This window comes from Ranitomeya imitator, chromosome 3 (assembly GCF_032444005.1).
Source record: "Ranitomeya imitator isolate aRanImi1 chromosome 3, aRanImi1.pri, whole genome shotgun sequence".
NCBI classification, from domain to species: domain Eukaryota; kingdom Metazoa; phylum Chordata; class Amphibia; order Anura; family Dendrobatidae; genus Ranitomeya; species Ranitomeya imitator.
The window spans coordinates 241,778,909-241,793,318 of record NC_091284.1 but is presented as its reverse complement, the minus strand read 5'-3'; the positions used below and the strand labels follow the sequence as shown (position 1 = coordinate 241,793,318).

Genomic DNA, 14,410 nt, shown 5'->3' with positions numbered 1-14,410 from the left:
TGCCTCCTCTACATCCTCAAGGGTCTTCACCTGTTCCCTCAACCTCTCCCTTAATCAGACACTTTCCAACAGTGCAGATAGAATCTCCTCTGCCTCCATGCTGGCAGCCATGGCTCGCTGCAGTCAGGAAGTGTTTAAAAAATGATGCCTTGGAGATCATAGTCACACAGTTCAAGGCCAAGTTAGGCTGCCGTCACACTAGCAGTATTTGGTCAGTATTTTACATCAGTAACATATGGGATAGCTGACGCACCACTGCAATATGCAGATATAATATATAAAGGGGGTGCAAGACTGATGGCTAATAATGCAAACTAACAAAAGCACAAGAAACAAGAGCCATCAAAATATCTGCACACCACCAAAGTTATGATAAAAATAATATAAGCTTTATTGGGAACATAATTAAAAACATCTAAAATCACACATAACCTCCGTGCAGACGCCCCTGTGAACACTGTATGCCAAAATATACATAGATATATAAACGTATGAAATCTTCCAGACGTGTCCCTGCCCTCTGCACTTAATATTATTAATGTAACTATATATAGTCAAAATTTGAAATGAACACGCTGTATACAACCATATAACAACAATTATGCACACAGTCAAGTATAATACAAGCCACACAGCATGCAAATAGCATGCAACACCCCACCACAATATGCAGCTTCCAGCAAAAAACCCCTATGGACCCAGAGGAGCAGATAAAATAAACTGCCCTAGATATCCAAAGAAAGGGACAGGGGAAGATGTCCAAATATAAACACTGAAATACCCTGCATAGTCTGATCCTAGGAGTGGTCAAAAGGTGAAAATAGTGCTGGAGAAAGCACCATAGGATAAATCCTGCTGCAGGAGGCTGTGAGGCTGAATAGTCACAGGGCAAATGCGACCGGAGGAGAAGCCCAACGCGTGTCGCTGTTCTAGGACAGCTTCGTCAGGGGAAGTAGTGCAAATACCCCCAATAGCGCTTAAATACCTTATAATCAATTGTGTGGTCAGGTCTGGTGTGTGGCTGGCAGAGCATGGGGGCCGGAAAACCGGAAGTGACTCACCAGGAAGAAGGGAAAATGAAAGTGTCCTGAATAACACACTGCACATGTGCCAATGGAAGGTCAAAACAGCTGAATGGATACAGGCAAAAAGCCTGAAGAAACGTAAGTGTTTATGACAGCGCAGCTCCCGGGAGCAGATGTGGTGACAGTCCTGCGATGCATGACTGTCAGCACATCTATGGGCACAAGAGAGGAAGCATACTTGTACAGTCCATAGAGAGAGGCAGCAAGTACACAGCAAGGAAGAGAAAGCAGAACAAATCCTATAAGATTAATATAGAACCAGAAGATTAAATCCTGAAAAAAGATTTTATGATTATGTACATATATATACCAATAAATAAGCACATATATAGATCATAGTGTTATAACATGAAATAAATATATATATATATGTATTCCGGTGTGCAGACTTCATTAGAACATACAGTACATTGAAGACAGAATTAAATACTATCAAACTATGCTGAATCAGATTATTTCATCAATATATATACAGCATCCTCACAATATATATGGATAACACTTCCATGATATGATATTACACAGGATTACAGGCGGATACTTCAATTGTCCTGTTATGTAGTATATGGTCCAATGGGGAGGAGAAGAATTGGATCCCTCTCCCTTTCCCCCATATAATGTTCCATTTAGGTCCAGAGTCTTTTCCTCTTCTCCGAAGTTTTGTAAAAAAAAAAAAAAAAAAAAACATATAAATTCTTCTCCAGACTTCCATATCACAACCAGAGGGAGTCGATGCCACTCAATATGCTGTTCGGGAAATGCATAACTCTATTCCAAACGTCCACCACCACCGCAGAAATCCTGAAGAAGAATAGCCGAGTTATCCCAAAAAACCTGTAAAAAGGAGGTCCTCGTTAATTCCATGGGGCGCCATAGAGTGGAGCTGGTAGATCCAACGGGATTCTACCTGTAGCAATTTCTTATGCAATGTGCCACCCCTATCGGAGGTCCTCAGATGTTCCAAACCAATAACTCTAGTATTGGTATAACTCCCAGCATGATGCGTCAAGTAATGAGCCGCCACCGTAGTAAGGGTCTTACCTTTGCGTCTATCAGCCACCGCTGTATTGATCGTGGAAAAATGTCCCTGAATCCTCCGGCGCAGCTCCTGTGTGGTCTGGCCTACATAGACACGAGGGCAAGTACATATGATGGCATAGATAACATTAGATGTTTTGCAATTAATGTAGGACTTTAATTTATGTGGCGTCTGATCTGTTGGGTTAATAAAGGAATCTCGCGTGGGGTGCATATATGTACATACCGTGCAATTCCCGCACGGAAAAGAACCTTTCAGGACAATACCACGATTCAATTTATGAGTGGGCCTAGAATAATGGCTCCTCGTAAGTATGTCCCTAAAATTGGGAGCCCTTTTTGCGGTCACTAAGGGTCGTGGGCTGATCACCTGTGCTGTTTGCGTGTCAGCAGTCAGGATTCTCCAGTGATTGTTCAGGATGTCCCTTACCTGGTTCCACTGAGTATGGTATCCGGTAATGAAGCGCACAAATTTGTCCGTTTCCTTCTTTGTAGGGACCAGTAAGGTGTCCTGTGTCTGTATTTTTGCTTTCTGATAGGCCTGAGAGATACATTTCTTGGGGTAATTCCTCCTCCTAAATCTCTCTGTAAGATCATGGGCTTCCCTACGAAAATCCTCGTCATCGGTACAGTTTCGTCGTGCCCTGAGGAATTGTCCCCTCGGAATGCCATCCCTCGTATGTTTTGGATGGAAGCTACGATACTCCAACAGACTATTAACCGCTGTGGGCTTGCGATAAAGACAAGTAGATAATTTGCCATTCTGACATTTAACCTCAAGATCCAGAAATTGCACTGCAACAGAAGAAAACTGGTGAGTCAAAAAAATATTAAAAGGATTATGATTGAGGACGTCCAGAAATTCCAGACATTCCTCAATAGAGCCTGACCAAATAAAGAAAATGTCGTCTATGAATCGCGACCAATGCCGTACCTTATTGATGAAGAAATTGGAGACATAGACGACAGTGTGCTCCCACCACCCTAAAAAAAGGTTTGCAAAAGCTGGGGCGCAGCGCGCCCCCATTGCCACGCCTGATGTTTGAATATAGAAGGTTCTGTCAAATAAGAAAAAATTGTGTCTCAAAACAAAGTCTAATAAATCAATAATGAAGGAGTCATGCATTCTGTCAGAATTGGTTTGTTGATCGAGGAAAAACATGATTGCCTGTAGGCCATCATCGTGACTGATATTCGAATAAAGGGATTCCACGTCACAGGTAACCATAATCTCCCCTGATGATAAATCCAACCCTTTGTATATGCTGATAAAGTGTGAGGAGTCCCTAGTGTGAGAAGGCAATTTAGGCACAAATGGCTGTAGAAAAAAATCAATGTAAATACACGCCTTCTCACACAGACTCCCAATACTAGACACGATAGGTCGGCCTGGGGGTTTATTCAAATCTTTGTGAACCTTGGGTAGCATATAGAACGTAGATGTAGTTGGTTCCTCTACCCAAATAAAGTCCCGTTCCTGAACACTGATAACCCCCAGTTCAAAAGCCCTATCCAAGAGAGCTCTCAATTTCGTAGAGAATACCCCCGTAGGATTGGAGGGGAGTCTTCGATAAAAATGCTGGTTACCAAGTTGTCTAATTGCTTCCTCGAGATACAAGCTATGGGGCCACAGGACAACATTACCCCCCTTGTCCGCCTCCCTGATCAAGAATTCTTTATTTGACCGTAGGTCAGATAGAGCCCGTCGTTCCTGAGTAGTCAAATTAGGCATGAGGCCTATCCTAGGGGGGAGTGCTTCAATATCCTGTTTGACCATCTCGAAGAAGATTTTGACAGCTGGTATAGTGGACAGGGGTGGACACACAGTGGATTTGTTCTTGTGAGGAAAATTACGCCTACCTGTGTTAGATTCACCCTCTTGTAGGAGCTCCATCAGATCTTGAAAAACTCCATGTTCAGTCTGATCAAGAGAGGAAATCGCCTGTGGTTGTATGTGCAAAACCTGGAGGACGATTTTCCTACAGAATAAAAAAAGATCCTTGATCAAAGTGAAATTATCAGCCCGTTGTGCTGGTGAGAAAGTCAGACCCCTGCTTAATACTGCAGTTTCAATAGGTGTTAGTTGGTGTTGAGACAAGTTGACAATCTGCAATGAATCATGTTTAACCCGAACATCAGACTCACCATCACTGTTGGTTGATGACGGGATCACTTGCGTTGTTTCATCCGTTTGTTGTGATATGGAGGTCTGTATCCCCTGTTCCTGGTGATCCGAGTGGTTAGGTCTACGTCTCCTATGCCCACGCCTAGTCCTGGTCCTGGTTCTGTGTCGCTTTCCGCCGAGGACAAAAAATCACTCGAAGACGGACCCTCAGTGGTTGTGATGTTACGGGAGGAATTTGTTGGACCTTGTCTGGTTTTAAGACCTCGACGTTGATTGCCTTGATGTCCCCACTTATAGGCCATATGTTGATCGAAGTCCAATTTATCCCTCAAAAATTTTGCTCTTTTTTTATCCATAATCTCCTTGTCATACTTGTCCAATCCCTCTTTAAGTTTGATTTTAAAGGGCTGGATTTGTGAGACCTCATCAAATTTACTGAGGCCATTTTCCAAATCCCTGATTTCTGTCTTTACCTGCACCAAGAGTTCCCTATCATGTGCAATAAGCATGTTAATTAGAATTTGTGAACAGCGGAGTAACCCCTCCTCCCATGTAGTGCGAAAAGCCACCGAGGGTTCCCATGCTGGAAAAATAGGTATCCTCAAACCTCTAGGTACTAAATTCAATTTCAAGTATTCCTCCAAACACCGAATGTTCCATAATAATCTAATTCCATGTTTTTGTGCTGCCATAAGATCCATAGATAAACGCGCAAAATTAGAATCTGGACAGTTACCAACAGTGTCCACAAATGCCGCAGAGGCTGAGGCCTTCCACGCCGCTTCCCTCGCCTCCCAATCCATACCACCCACAAGGGACCAAATAACCACACAATATATATTTTATATCAATAGATCCTCACAAATATGAGGAAATAAGCTACAGTAAGCCGTGTGCTGCCAAGCAAAAGAAAAAAACACCACTGGGTGTTTAAAAAACCTGTAACATATGGGATAGCTGACGCACCACTGCAATATGCAGATATAATATATAAAGGGGGTGCAAGACTGATGGCTAATAATGCAAACTAACAAAAGCACAAGAAACAAGAGCCATCAAAATATCTGCACACCACCAAAGTTATGATAAAAATAATATAAGCTTTATTGGGAACATAATTAAAAACATCTAAAATCACACATAACCTCCGTGCAGACGCCCCTGTGAACACTGTATGCCAAAATATACATAGATATATAAACGTATGAAATCTTCCAGACGTGTCCCTGCCCTCTGCACTTAATATTATTAATGTAACTATATATAGTCAAAATTTGAAATGAACACGCTGTATACAACCATATAACAACAATTATGCACACAGTCAAGTATAATACAAGCCACACAGCATGCAAATAGCATGCAACACCCCACCACAATATGCAGCTTCCAGCAAAAAACCCCTATGGACCCAGAGGAGCAGATAAAATAAACTGCCCTAGATATCCAAAGAAAGGGACAGGGGAAGATGTCCAAATATAAACACTGAAATACCCTGCATAGTCTGATCCTAGGAGTGGTCAAAAGGTGAAAATAGTGCTGGAGAAAGCACCATAGGATAAATCCTGCTGCAGGAGGCTGTGAGGCTGAATAGTCACAGGGCAAATGCGACCGGAGGAGAAGCCCAACGCGTGTCGCTGTTCTAGGACAGCTTCGTCAGGGGAAGTAGTGCAAATACCCCCAATAGCGCTTAAATACCTTATAATCAATTGTGTGGTCAGGTCTGGTGTGTGGCTGGCAGAGCATGGGGGCCGGAAAACCGGAAGTGACTCACCAGGAAGAAGGGAAAATGAAAGTGTCCTGAATAACACACTGCACATGTGCCAATGGAAGGTCAAAACAGCTGAATGGATACAGGCAAAAAGCCTGAAGAAACGTAAGTGTTTATGACAGCGCAGCTCCCGGGAGCAGATGTGGTGACAGTCCTGCGATGCATGACTGTCAGCACATCTATGGGCACAAGAGAGGAAGCATACTTGTACAGTCCATAGAGAGAGGCAGCAAGTACACAGCAAGGAAGAGAAAGCAGAACAAATCCTATAAGATTAATATAGAACCAGAAGATTAAATCCTGAAAAAAGATTTTATGATTATGTACATATATATACCAATAAATAAGCACATATATAGATCATAGTGTTATAACATGAAATAAATATATATATATATGTATTCCGGTGTGCAGACTTCATTAGAACATACAGTACATTGAAGACAGAATTAAATACTATCAAACTATGCTGAATCAGATTATTTCATCAATATATATACAGCATCCTCACAATATATATGGATAACACTTCCATGATATGATATTACACAGGATTACAGGCGGATACTTCAATTGTCCTGTTATGTAGTATATGGTCCAATGGGGAGGAGAAGAATTGGATCCCTCTCCCTTTCCCCCATATAATGTTCCATTTAGGTCCAGAGTCTTTTCCTCTTCTCCGAAGTTTTGTAAAAAAAAAAAAAAAAAAAAAAAAACATATAAATTCTTCTCCAGACTTCCATATCACAACCAGAGGGAGTCGATGCCACTCAATATGCTGTTCGGGAAATGCATAACTCTATTCCAAACGTCCACCACCACCGCAGAAATCCTGAAGAAGAATAGCCGAGTTATCCCAAAAAACCTGTAAAAAGGAGGTCCTCGTTAATTCCATGGGGCGCCATAGAGTGGAGCTGGTAGATCCAACGGGATTCTACCTGTAGCAATTTCTTATGCAATGTGCCACCCCTATCGGAGGTCCTCAGATGTTCCAAACCAATAACTCTAGTATTGGTATAACTCCCAGCATGATGCGTCAAGTAATGAGCCGCCACCGTAGTAAGGGTCTTACCTTTGCGTCTATCAGCCACCGCTGTATTGATCGTGGAAAAATGTCCCTGAATCCTCCGGCGCAGCTCCTGTGTGGTCTGGCCTACATAGACACGAGGGCAAGTACATATGATGGCATAGATAACATTAGATGTTTTGCAATTAATGTAGGACTTTAATTTATGTGGCGTCTGATCTGTTGGGTTAATAAAGGAATCTCGCGTGGGGTGCATATATGTACATACCGTGCAATTCCCGCACGGAAAAGAACCTTTCAGGACAATACCACGATTCAATTTATGAGTGGGCCTAGAATAATGGCTCCTCGTAAGTATGTCCCTAAAATTGGGAGCCCTTTTTGCGGTCACTAAGGGTCGTGGGCTGATCACCTGTGCTGTTTGCGTGTCAGCAGTCAGGATTCTCCAGTGATTGTTCAGGATGTCCCTTACCTGGTTCCACTGAGTATGGTATCCGGTAATGAAGCGCACAAATTTGTCCGTTTCCTTCTTTGTAGGGACCAGTAAGGTGTCCTGTGTCTGTATTTTTGCTTTCTGATAGGCCTGAGAGATACATTTCTTGGGGTAATTCCTCCTCCTAAATCTCTCTGTAAGATCATGGGCTTCCCTACGAAAATCCTCGTCATCGGTACAGTTTCGTCGTGCCCTGAGGAATTGTCCCCTCGGAATGCCATCCCTCGTATGTTTTGGATGGAAGCTACGATACTCCAACAGACTATTAACCGCTGTGGGCTTGCGATAAAGACAAGTAGATAATTTGCCATTCTGACATTTAACCTCAAGATCCAGAAATTGCACTGCAACAGAAGAAAACTGGTGAGTCAAAAAAATATTAAAAGGATTATGATTGAGGACGTCCAGAAATTCCAGACATTCCTCAATAGAGCCTGACCAAATAAAGAAAATGTCGTCTATGAATCGCGACCAATGCCGTACCTTATTGATGAAGAAATTGGAGACATAGACGACAGTGTGCTCCCACCACCCTAAAAAAAGGTTTGCAAAAGCTGGGGCGCAGCGCGCCCCCATTGCCACGCCTGATGTTTGAATATAGAAGGTTCTGTCAAATAAGAAAAAATTGTGTCTCAAAACAAAGTCTAATAAATCAATAATGAAGGAGTCATGCATTCTGTCAGAATTGGTTTGTTGATCGAGGAAAAACATGATTGCCTGTAGGCCATCATCGTGACTGATATTCGAATAAAGGGATTCCACGTCACAGGTAACCATAATCTCCCCTGATGATAAATCCAACCCTTTGTATATGCTGATAAAGTGTGAGGAGTCCCTAGTGTGAGAAGGCAATTTAGGCACAAATGGCTGTAGAAAAAAATCAATGTAAATACACGCCTTCTCACACAGAATGGCAAATTATCTACTTGTCTTTATCGCAAGCCCACAGCGGTTAATAGTCTGTTGGAGTATCGTAGCTTCCATCCAAAACATACGAGGGATGGCATTCCGAGGGGACAATTCCTCAGGGCACGACGAAACTGTACCGATGACGAGGATTTTCGTAGGGAAGCCCATGATCTTACAGAGAGATTTAGGAGGAGGAATTACCCCAAGAAATGTTTCTCTCAGGCCTATCAGAAAGCAAAAATACAGACACAGGACACCTTACTGGTCCCTACAAAGAAGGAAACGGACAAATTTGTGCGCTTCATTACCGGATACCATACTCAGTGGAACCAGGTAAGGGACATCCTGAACAATCACTGGAGAATCCTGACTGCTGACACGCAAACAGCACAGGTGATCAGCCCACGACCCTTAGTGACCGCAAAAAGGGCTCCCAATTTTAGGGACATACTTACGAGGAGCCATTATTCTAGGCCCACTCATAAATTGAATCGTGGTATTGTCCTGAAAGGTTCTTTTCCGTGCGGGAATTGCACGGTATGTACATATATGCACCCCACGCGAGATTCCTTTATTAACCCAACAGATCAGACGCCACATAAATTAAAGTCCTACATTAATTGCAAAACATCTAATGTTATCTATGCCATCATATGTACTTGCCCTCGTGTCTATGTAGGCCAGACCACACAGGAGCTGCGCCGGAGGATTCAGGGACATTTTTCCACGATCAATACAGCGGTGGCTGATAGACGCAAAGGTAAGACCCTTACTACGGTGGCGGCTCATTACTTGACGCATCATGCTGGGAGTTATACCAATACTAGAGTTATTGGTTTGGAACATCTGAGGACCTCCGATAGGGGTGGCACATTGCATAAGAAATTGCTACAGGTAGAATCCCGTTGGATCTACCAGCTCCACTCTATGGCGCCCCATGGAATTAACGAGGACCTCCTTTTTACAGGTTTTTTGGGATAACTCGGCTATTCTTCTTCAGGATTTCTGCGGTGGTGGTGGACGTTTGGAATAGAGTTATGCATTTCCCGAACAGCATATTGAGTGGCATCGACTCCCTCTGGTTGTGATATGGAAGTCTGGAGAAGAATTTATATGTTTTTTTTTTTTTTTTTTTTTTTTACAAAACTTCGGAGAAGAGGAAAAGACTCTGGACCTAAATGGAACATTATATGGGGGAAAGGGAGAGGGATCCAATTCTTCTCCTCCCCATTGGACCATATACTACATAACAGGACAATTGAAGTATCCGCCTGTAATCCTGTGTAATATCATATCATGGAAGTGTTATCCATATATATTGTGAGGATGCTGTATATATATTGATGAAATAATCTGATTCAGCATAGTTTGATAGTATTTAATTCTGTCTTCAATGTACTGTATGTTCTAATGAAGTCTGCACACCGGAATACATATATATATATATTTATTTCATGTTATAACACTATGATCTATATATGTGCTTATTTATTGGTATATATATGTACATAATCATAAAATCTTTTTTCAGGATTTAATCTTCTGGTTCTATATTAATCTTATAGGATTTGTTCTGCTTTCTCTTCCTTGCTGTGTACTTGCTGCCTCTCTCTATGGACTGTACAAGTATGCTTCCTCTCTTGTGCCCATAGATGTGCTGACAGTCATGCATCGCAGGACTGTCACCACATCTGCTCCCGGGAGCTGCGCTGTCATAAACACTTACGTTTCTTCAGGCTTTTTGCCTGTATCCATTCAGCTGTTTTGACCTTCCATTGGCACATGTGCAGTGTGTTATTCAGGACACTTTCATTTTCCCTTCTTCCTGGTGAGTCACTTCCGGTTTTCCGGCCCCCATGCTCTGCCAGCCACACACCAGACCTGACCACACAATTGATTATAAGGTATTTAAGCGCTATTGGGGGTATTTGCACTACTTCCCCTGACGAAGCTGTCCTAGAACAGCGACACGCGTTGGGCTTCTCCTCCGGTCGCATTTGCCCTGTGACTATTCAGCCTCACAGCCTCCTGCAGCAGGATTTATCCTATGGTGCTTTCTCCAGCACTATTTTCACCTTTTGACCACTCCTAGGATCAGACTATGCAGGGTATTTCAGTGTTTATATTTGGACATCTTCCCCTGTCCCTTTCTTTGGATATCTAGGGCAGTTTATTTTATCTGCTCCTCTGGGTCCATAGGGGTTTTTTGCTGGAAGCTGCATATTGTGGTGGGGTGTTGCATGCTATTTGCATGCTGTGTGGCTTGTATTATACTTGACTGTGTGCATAATTGTTGTTATATGGTTGTATACAGCGTGTTCATTTCAAATTTTGACTATATATAGTTACATTAATAATATTAAGTGCAGAGGGCAGGGACACGTCTGGAAGATTTCATACGTTTATATATCTATGTATATTTTGGCATACAGTGTTCACAGGGGCGTCTGCACGGAGGTTATGTGTGATTTTAGATGTTTTTAATTATGTTCCCAATAAAGCTTATATTATTTTTATCATAACTTTGGTGGTGTGCAGATATTTTGATGGCTCTTGTTTCTTGTGCTTTTGTTATTTTACATCAGTATTTGTAAGCCAAAACCAGGAGTGAAACAAATAGAGGAAAAGTGTATTAGAAACATATGCACCACTTGTGCATTTATCACCCACTCCTGTTTTTGGCTTACAAATACTGATGTAAAATACTGACCAAATACTGCTAGTGTGACGGCAGCCTTAGAGAAATGGCTTTCTCCACTAAACCTGGAGGGAGGACTGTTTGTGATAATGGCACAAACCTGGTGGCAGCCCTACGCCATGATGGCAAACTCACACACGTGCCTTGCATGGCTCATGTCCTCAACCTGGTGGTACAGAAATTTCTCTGCCACTTTCCCACCTGGATATGCTGCTGCAGAAAGCATAGTTGCTGTGTGCTCACTTCTGATGATCGCACCCTGCAGATCATCAACTTTAATTGCTGGCTAATAACCAGTAGCGATGTTCCGACATGGTGAATTTTCACTCTGCACATGTTGCAGCGGATGTGGCAGCAGCAACGAGCCCTGGTGTAGTATGTCTTTTTGTATCGCCTGGGCCAATGCGTTCTAGATGTGGTGAAAATCATGCTTGGGGAGTGGGCACAGGTGAAGGACCTCTACAGCCTTCTGCAAAGTTTTGAAATGGCTACTAAGATGGTTAGCGGCTTAGCGCTAATGATGGTGTCATCAGCATAACTATTCCAGTCATCTACATGGTGGAGCACACTTTGAATAGTCTTCGTGAGGAGGTGATAGTCCCAGAGGATGATTCATTGTTAACCCGCTACCAAAACACCATGGACTTGGAACTCATGGAAGCGCCCTACACATCAACGCCTTCAGGCTACACTATACTCAACACGATGCCCGTATTCTCAGGGTTTGAAATAGTGCTGACTACCAGGTTGCCACTCTGTTAGATCCATGGTACAAGAGTACATTTAGCCAGATGCTTCACCCTCAGAAAGGGATGTGAGCATGCTGGAATATCGAAACACCCTTGTAGAGAATCTTAAGAGTGGGTTTCCCCAAGACAGCAGTGAGGCACACAGTGTGTGTTAGGAGTCGAGTTTCCTCTGCTGCACAGGGGGAATCTCGATCCGTGTCTGCTGTGGTCTCCCATTCGGTATCGGCCGCAGTGGGCTCTGCTCAGCGGAGACGTCGCTCCCAGCGTCTCGCTGAGGCTGATTCGGTGCATAGGGTCACTACTGCCTTTTCTGGCTTTCCTATGGTAACCTGCACTGATCTGCGGCGAGCGAGCCTCTCTGGGACTAAGTCCTTGTTTACTCACACTGAGCATGCCCAGGGCAGGGTCTCCCATTGGAGGTCGAGGGTCACATGTTCGCTCACATGCTCAGGTGCTGCAGTCCATTCCATTGGTCCTCCTGGAAGGTCCTGAAAGGGCAAAACATGCTCAGGTACTGCAGCACTTTCCATTGGTCCTTCTGGAAGGTCCTGAAAGGGCAAAAACTTCAGTAGCAGCTTCCTGTGCTGCAACTATATAAACTGCGCATGACCGCACGGCCATGCGCTAGTATTGTCTTGAAAATATGTGTGTGTGTAGATGGATGTATGTCGAAGGATGAAAGCTCCTAAATATCCCTCACTAGTGTTGTTGACTGTTTGCGGATGATGGTAGCTATCTAGCGCCCGACTAGCCATCAGCACAAAACACACATAACAGCGTCTAGTTGCTGTGACCGCCTGTACGGCGCCGTGCGCTTTCCTTACCCAAGCCTGGGTGGTTAGCGGCGTCCGTTTGTGCGGCACCGCACGCACTCTCGTGCCTTTATTTACTATTTCGATAGTTTCCTTACACACCCAGTTGCGGTGTTGTGCCAGCAGTGGTCTAATCGGACTTCAATCCTAGATGGGGTTGTGTTCGCTGACTTATTGCTCGCGCTCTATGTGCGGTACCGCGGTCCTGTGACGCAACAGGATCGCTTCCTTCACGCAGGGTGAAGTTAACCCTTGTATGTATACTTATAGTACCGCCATATAGTCCGTCTTACTTAGCAGCAGGTACTTTCCTGCACGGTGGATCCCGGGTTGCGAACGCACCAATTCCATCTAATAAACTATATATTTGGTGCGTTCCGCCAACCCTAACAGTGTGCATCTCAGTTCTAGATGTCCAACCCCAGGAACATTAAGGCATCATCACTTAATCATTTCTGTGAGGCATGTAACACATTTTTTAGACCAGCCAGTGCCCCAGAAGAACAGAGTACAAAGTCTAACACGTTGTGAATGACTTGGAGAGGTTGGTGCTGGAGTATCTGGAGCTCAATATCAATGCATTCAAGGGGTTTGGACCCTTTTGCATTTTGGTCTTCAAAAAATAGAAGAGAGGCCTGAACTCATCTATCATGTTTTGGAGGTTTTGTCATGCCCGGCAGCAAGCGTTCTCTCAGATAGATAAGAGCATTTGGCTCTCCCTTGGAAGTGTAGAATGCCTAACTTTCATCAAAATGAATAAGTCATGGATCTCCAATGACTTTTGCCTCCCAGTCACAGATTGGGAAGACTAGATAATGTATTTTTTAGTGTCATATATTGATCTCACATTATTGCAGTCTGTGCCATCATTGTTGTTTCTTATGTGCCTGCTATTGCTACTGTTGCTGATGTTACAAACTTTTTTTGAAATGTGGAGTCTCCAAGTTGATTTTCCATTTGGTTGGTTGCCTGTAGTAGAAAGGTGTGTCAGAGGCCTATTATACTGTTTCTACTCTGTGGAAATTGAAGCTATTTTAGTGGTGTGTGACAATTATTCTTTTTTAAATGTGGAGACTCCTAGTTGGGTCTCCATCTGGTTGGTTGTCTGTGTATGTAGGGCTCCCACACAGGCAAGCCTTCACTCACTTTCAGTCGACTACCTGTTACTTTCCTAACATTTGTCTACCACTAGTACTGTACGAAATTGCTATTTGTGCCATCTGAGTGTGGCTGGAATAAAAATTAAAAAAAATGTAGAAATTAGAGGTGTTGCATGAGGTATCAGGTCTCTTAGCTGAGAAGTCATACACTGCTCCCTTAACTACCAGGTCCTCATTAAAACCTCAATTTCAAACTGTAAATGCTGGGCCAGACCTTGATTTCTCATGCATGGGCCATGGCTACCTGCCTCAGTGCCATTATAAAAGGATCTCTTGTGGGTCAATTGATCAGTCAACAACTTGTGCTACTTTCCTTACTTGTTTCTACCTGTAGTCTATAAAACTGATGTTTGTACCATCTGAGTGTGGCTGAAATAAAAAAATGAAGGTGTTGCATGAGGTATCAGGTCTCCCAGCCAAGAAGGCTTACACCACTCCCTTAACCATCTGGTCTTCATTAAAACTTAAATTCCAAGCTTTGAATGCTGGCTCAGACCCTGTCTCATGCATGTCCCATGCCTGACTTCATTTAAAAATTTCTAC

At 43.3% G+C, this 14,410-nt stretch overlaps 3 long non-coding RNA genes across 5 annotated transcripts; 1 reads left to right on the top strand and 2 right to left on the bottom strand.

Annotated features, from left to right (window-relative positions):
• Positions 1-252: 252 nt before the first annotated feature.
• On the bottom strand, positions 253-4,972 carry LOC138669645 (uncharacterized). 3 transcript variants are annotated; one of them, XR_011319213.1, is made up of 6 exons: positions 4,269-4,972; positions 3,984-4,102; positions 3,058-3,181; positions 2,554-2,918; positions 2,127-2,207; positions 253-1,919 (listed from the first exon to the last, which is right to left on the bottom strand). It is a non-coding gene; the product is annotated as an uncharacterized lncRNA (long non-coding RNA). The 3 variants fall into 3 exon arrangements; XR_011319212.1 differs by having other exon boundaries at positions 2,127-2,918; XR_011319211.1 differs by having other exon boundaries at positions 253-2,918.
• Positions 4,973-5,021: 49 nt separating this feature from the next.
• LOC138669644 (uncharacterized) lies at positions 5,022-8,344 on the bottom strand. The gene is made up of 3 exons (XR_011319210.1): positions 8,023-8,344; positions 7,092-7,883; positions 5,022-6,884 (listed from the first exon to the last, which is right to left on the bottom strand). It is a non-coding gene; the product is annotated as an uncharacterized lncRNA (long non-coding RNA).
• Positions 8,345-8,681: 337 nt separating this feature from the next.
• Positions 8,682-10,944, top strand: LOC138669643 (uncharacterized). Its single transcript, XR_011319209.1, has 3 exons — positions 8,682-8,781; positions 9,128-9,208; positions 9,416-10,944. It is a non-coding gene; the product is annotated as an uncharacterized lncRNA (long non-coding RNA).
• The last annotated feature ends 3,466 nt before the right edge of the window (positions 10,945-14,410 follow it).